We start from the raw sequence: 6,760 nt of genomic DNA, 5'->3' as shown, positions 1-6,760 counted from the left end.
TACAATTGTCGCAAACGAGAGAATCATAACTGTTCGGGATTTCCCTGCCCAGAGGAAGAGGCCATTAAGTTTGAACTTGATTCTCTACGTCAAAGGAGGTTGTCTCAGCAATCCTGACACCATGGTAACAATCACGAGTAACAAATACTTTAGTGTCGTCTCATTTTGTTTCCGGACGTATGTCTAGTTAGGTGATCATAAATAACGCAGCTGGAGATGTGAAACTAACACAACAGCATAGCACTTCATGCAAAGAAATTAAATCTTAAAATATTCGATCTTGACCTTGACAACGGCAAATGAAAACGTTTGAGTCAGTGTGACGGCTAAATTGAAGTAAAGTACAAGGTCGCACGGTCATGTGGATGGGTTATTTATCCCATTTTTGCGTTTTATTAATAGCCTGCCGTCTTGAGCTTGTTAAGTCCTGATCTGACGGTAAGTCTCATTTCTTACTTTAAAATATATTTCAAAGAAGAGCTCTTTTTGTTAAAACTTGCAGTTAGGAAGGGGATGCTGGACAGATGTAGAATTTCTATTGGAAACTGTAATTACATTTCTCTTCAGAATATCGGAAATGGCTTGGTTTATTTCTTGTTTTCACCATCAGTTTTGCTCAGGGTTCTTAACTTCGATATTCTGATAATACTAAAAATAAAAAAAAAAACACAGTTAAGCTATGTCGAGATTTGAATAGATGATATCGACTATTTGTCCCAATTGAATCCTAACGAGTGCCTTTGCCGTAGCTTTATCTTAATTTTCTTAACCTGACACTGAAACGATTGGCAAATGAAAATTCTGAGCTCATAAACGGAACCAAGTTCTTTATATTTTTAACAAGAATTTATTGATTACACAAGTTTTCAGGCATTAAGCTAGCATAAATTATTATATACAAAGTTCCTGTTTACATAATCTGTAGACGTTTAAAAGGTATATAGCTGAGCATCTGAGCAAAAAAACAAAACAGCCTTTGCACTTTTAACTAACAGAAATATTGTTCAGTTCTAATATGTAATATTTTATTACTGAAAAGCCTTCATGGTCCTTACATTTCCTAAATTAATTGTCTCTCGATGGTGTAAATAAGTATTGAGTCATTGGCAATTTAATTTTTTTGTGTGCGCTTGCCTTTGATAAAAATCTAGATATCAAAAGTATGGATGAAATTCATCAGCTAACCTAACAAAGATCTTGGGTGCATTTTAAAACTAATAAGTTTATTAAAACGCGCGTAAGTGCCTGTAGCAAGAAAATTCTGAGAGTTTTCACTTTTCAGACCTTGCTAATTTCCTTCGATCCGTAGAAAAGTTCCACACATGCGAAAAAAAAGGAAAAGATAATAAAAACACTCGATCAGAGAGAGATAAATTGACTGAAAGCGGTTCAAGATATTATCTCAATCAGTTCAATGTTAATTTTAGTTTTTGAAAAAACTCCACAAGCAGGATTCACTTAATTACTTTACATTTGGACTCTCTTTTGCCATAAATTTAATGACGCGTGCGTCAAATTAAAATTATACGTTCCCCGAATAAAATGTCATTTTGAACAAGCAAACCCAAAAAACACGAATCCGAGGAAAGCTCGCGAAACTTCATGGTAAATAGTATATTAAAAATAAAATTCTCTCTTTCGTCTTTTTTTCCCTTTTTTTAGGTCAGGGCCGCGAATTGATCTTTCCTTCTTCTTTGGCCTTTGAAGGAAAACGTCTCGTAAACCACGTTATAAGAACGATCAACGTGCCTGACAGAGACCTGTGTAAGTTAAGATGTTATGTTGAGAACAGCTGCGTCAGTATTAATTATGAAGTTCAACCAAACGCACCAGGAACACACAAATGTACTTTGAACAACTCAACTCATAAAGAACATGAAGATCTGGAAAGCGCACCAGGATATTCATACCATGGAACGAATGTAAGATTAATTCTGTAAAAATCTAACTTTGCTCATTGAGAAAGGTTGTTGCCTCAAAAAGCAACACTCTACGGGTGCACCACACAAGTCGCTTGAGACATTACTAGAGGGGATAAACGTTTTCTTAACGCTACATACTTGAGAATCAGAACCATAACAAAGCATAGCGTAATTTTAAAATCGACAGCTCTTACTTAATGAAAAAGAAAGAGCAAAAGTTGGTTTTTGAGGCTTTTCAGCGAGAATAGGGAAAAGTATTGGAAAACTCTTCACCTTCCTCGAGAAATACTTTATTAATTTTTCATAATGTTTGTGTGAAGAATCATCTCGTTTGCGACCGTATCTTTCTTTCCCGTGGTTCCTCTATCTCGGTGTTATCCGCCTCGACTCTCATTAGAAATTGGAAAAAAAGATTAAAGAACAAGAAAAAACACCTGAACTCGAGAAACGTTTGTGGCGAGATGCTTGTGGCGAATCTTGTCTTATTTTAAATGCGTATTTTAAATGTTTACATATTTTAGCTTACATATTTATCTGATTGTATATATAGTTGTGTAATCTGTGAGGGCCACAAGTTTATTAGCCTCTGGCTATTAAGTGCTACCCTCTTTAAATCAAGGCTTTCATTTATTCATTCATGCGTTCGCAGAAGAGGGGGGCGCTTTTGAATGCCAATTTTATGGTCTCGTACAGGCCGTAACACGAGAAATGATTTAGCATCATATGCGAGTGAAAGCTGGGAGCCAATCAAGATAGCTTAAGAATGATAACATCTCTGGCTAGCTCACTGAGCCCACTCGGGAAAGAATCCATTTTAGTAGCACTAGAATAAAAAAATTCTTACCGCCAAGCGATAAACTTGCATCAAATCAATGTAATAAAAATTACTCCCCGTCGCTTCATGCATCAGAAATCGAAATAAGTTAAAGATGGATGCGCCATTTGGTTCGAGTAAAGACGTTAATTTGACTATATTGTAAGATGGAATGTTCCGTATATGGCGTTGATGATATAAAACATTTGTTCTATTTAAGAACCATTGCGGCAAGGGCCCTTGCAAGAACAAGGCAATCTGTCAGTCTGGTTTTACAAGCAAGGGATATCGCTGTTTATGCAAGCCAGGATATACTGGTCCTATGTGTGAGAATGGTAAGAGCGATATCAATTTTAATATTTTAACATAAATTTAATTGGCTTAAAGAGTAAGAATTTTGGTTTTCATACAGTTAGTGTACACTAGTGCAGCACCTTAGCCCAAGCTGGCTCAGACATGCACGCTTGCTAATTTCTTGCCTCTTCGCAGAATCCGTTCGTCTTTGCTTCAAATAAAGAAACAACCTTATTATTTTTTTTTAATTTCATTTGAGTGTTCTTTAGTCCTTAAATACCCAGTCATTCACGACATGGAATTTGGATGAACTTTGAGCGTTATTAGTTCAAGAAATATTACTATAAGCACATTGATAAAAATTTCACTCAGTCTGCTTTTTCAATATGCTACTGGCAACCAGGTTAAAAGAGCCTCTGAGTACTTTTAAGTGACTAATTAAACACTCAAAGAGCTATGACTATTTTTCATTTGGCGGCGATGTTCAAAAACAAACAGTTTTAAATGCCTGCACTTATCGATTCAAAAACTTGAATTCCCTGTTAGACAACGGATACACGCGCTGTTCTTGCTGTTCGACTACGCAGTTGGTTGCTGATCAGTTGTTAATTAACAATATTGTGACAGCATTAATCAACAGATTTGTTCTTAGATCTAATTTTTAATGTTAATTTTTTTTATCCGTGTACTAGATACTAGTTGAATAGATTTTACTCTACTTTACTTTATTTCACTTTATATTTTAGTCTCCCCAATTAGTAGAGCACCTTGGTGCTTGGCTATAAACGACTTGAGACCTAAATAAAGTTCTCTATGTACCTATCTATCTATTTACCTATCATCCTCAGAACCTCTGAGAGTATCGAAGAAAGAATTATGACGTTGTTTAATGTTCAAATAAGGAAAGAACGTTGGTTTAAATATGTACAACTTTATTTCCGCGACTGAAAAAAATACTTTGCTCTCTGAATGCAGATCCCCAGCTAAACATCACAATTTGCGAGGGAGGAAGAGAAACAATAACTTGTCAAAATGGAAAAATAATCCACATCTTGAATGCTATGTATGGCAGACAGAACACGCAGACATGTCCTCATCAAGCAGACTCAAACACCAATTGTATTTCTCCAAATTCTCTATCAGCCGTGTATAACTTGTGTAGCAACTCCGTGTCATGTCACCTGAGCCCTATTAACAGTATGTTTGGGGGTGATCCATGTGGAGGAACCCACAAGTATTTGTTGGTCGAGTACAAGTGTGTGTAGAGGTCAAGGAGAGATCAAAAGCTGGTCCTAGCAGATGTACGTGTATGTATGTATTAGAGAGCTTAAGCACCAAACGTACTTGACGACACGAATGGCAGAGAAGCCGCGTAAGACTGGATCGAGGCCTTCGTTCTTGGCGCGAAATAGGAAGACTAAACAGTCGACGTTTTTCAGACACGGACTTCTACCCGTGTTAACATGTCTTTGTTAAAAGATGCTAGAGATATGACCTTAAAGAATCCCTTCCAACCACAATACATTGCGCGCGCGATACGTGAAATCCGCCATTTTCTCTGCCATCCGGTATTGGACAAGTCGTGAAGTGGAAAGAAATCCTCGTTCATCCGAGTACATTTGCCTCACTGAGGTCTTGAATTTCCTCAATCGCGTTCCAAATTTATTGTTCTTTCTATTTGACTAGTTATTTCTTAATTATTATTTTCTGTTTGGGCGCGCAGGGTATTGTGGTTGGAAGGGATCCTTTAATGAGCAAGGGAATAAGTTTCTTTACCCCACTCTCTTGACAGAATGAATAATTCGTCAATTCATTAGGCGACTTGAAATTTACCACTTCATAGTTGTGTAAACAATGCGAACAAACGAACGAGCATGAAGTTTTCAGTGCATGATCTGGATGCCTGGAGGACCATTTCTCTTTTTCTAAATTCGTTAACCACAGCGAGATTTGTTATTCTTATGTTTGCAGTCGGTTGCTCAAAACCTAGCATAGATGCATACGATATACAATGTGCAGTTACAAAATACAACCGATGCAGAAAGACAATCGTCTATCTCATTTTGCACTTTGTTATTGTGTCTAAATGTCGCTTAAGTGTCTTAATTCTAAATTATCGCTCAAAGTAAGTTATGATAAGCTTAAACCCGGTTTAAAAAAATCTTAGTTCTGCATTTGATGATTCAAATGGACATGAAATCAAATGACTTAACTCACCCAGACTTGGCGAGAAAATTGTTTGCCATTGTCGAATCCCGTTTAATCTATCGATTAAGCAAAAACCACTTTACGCGCTACGAAAACGTTTTTTAATCACTTCATGAAAAGCAGAAGAGCTTTTTATGGTTTTGAGTCAATAATTTATCTCCTATAAACAAAATAACAGCATATTTTTGTAACGTCCTACCTTCAACCTGAAAAGTGGCGTTCTGGCGTCTGCGACGTGACCACGCGAACGTCATGACATGCGCAGTATGTACATAGTTCCTCTAATGACTTCCGGTAGGCGTTCGTGACCTCAAGAACGTCTGGTGCTTAAGCTCTCTATTACAAAGTATCTTGTACATCACTATATTTGTTTCACACGTGATAATATAATCCACTCCTGTTTACGATGGAAACGTTATATAATCTCTAGAGAGGAACAGTCTCAACGATAATAGTAACAAAATGAATGAGTGATAAGATAACAATGACTGTTATAATAATCAACAAACAAACAAAAAATAAAACAGAAAAGATAGCTGATCTATTCTGGTGTGGCAGAAAAATCTTTCCCAATCGCTGTGTAGTAAACAATCTTCATCAATCATCACCTTCGTCGAGGGACTTTCATAAAATGAATAAAAAATAGGTTCGCATTGCGTACGTAGGTACTTAGTGCAAAATAAAATAAATGTATTAGTAGAATATTTCATGTACGTGCTTACAGCGGTAATGCATAATAAGTCTATTGGGAAGAAATGGTGTTTTGATATAAATAGGTGCATGGTGTACCAAAGTGCTGTAGTTGTTAAGGAAGTTTTTAGTCTGTTTAACAATTAGACCAGAGTTCCGAGTTTTCTAAGAAGAAGTTTCTCAATAGATCAGAAACGATGGTCGCTTCCTTCATTTAGCCCCTCACCTACGGTAAACTTCACAGAAACCGTAACAGCATTACGTCATTTCTTGTCCTATATGAGCACTTGCGCAATGTCTTACCGCTCTTGCAAGGTGTCTAGTTACTACGCACTAGGCACAAAAGGGATCTTCAATTAAACCGCAAGCTCTCGAAACTAACTAGTTCAAATATGTTAGAAAAAAGAGTGCCCTGTATTTTTTCATTACAAACGCAGATTTACTAAGTAATCTTTCCATGAGTATAGAATCTGCTGATACAACTGACTGGCGGTTTTTGGGTGTTCAATTAAGGTGGCTCGGACAAGTTTCCTCGCGCGGGGAACAGACAACTCTTTCGTCACGCGCGAGAGAAACGTGCGAAAGAAGCGCGAGATGAAAAGACGAAAATTTAAAACAAAGATAGCGGCGCGAGGATTTTTTTCTATTTATGTGAGAAGTTTACCGAACAGCTTGTATTTGATGTGTTGAGCGGCCACTGTGAATACAGGAGATAGAAACTAACATAAAGAAGACGATTTTCGGAGAAGTAAAGGTTGCTTCACTTCACATTTAAAAGAAATATTCAACCGATATGAAATCTTGCGACGGCGAAAAAAGAAAGAAATCAAGT

General features: G+C 37.0%; 1 pseudogene across 1 annotated transcript; it reads left to right on the top strand.

Moving 5' to 3' along the window:
* The first annotated feature begins 230 nt into the window (after positions 1–230).
* Positions 231–5,947, top strand: LOC148739550 (uncharacterized; annotated as a pseudogene). Its single transcript, XR_015996150.1, has 4 exons — positions 231–438; positions 1,663–1,922; positions 2,957–3,071; positions 4,006–5,947. The product of XR_015996150.1 is annotated as an uncharacterized LOC148739550 (transcript).
* The last annotated feature ends 813 nt before the right edge of the window (positions 5,948–6,760 follow it).

The sequence above is a fragment of the Stylophora pistillata genome, chromosome 2 (assembly GCF_964205215.1).
Source record: "Stylophora pistillata chromosome 2, jaStyPist1.2, whole genome shotgun sequence".
Classification (NCBI taxonomy): Eukaryota; Metazoa; Cnidaria; class Anthozoa; order Scleractinia; family Pocilloporidae; genus Stylophora; species Stylophora pistillata.
Note: the sequence above shows the minus strand (reverse complement) of the source record. Positions and strands in the feature narration are given on the sequence as shown.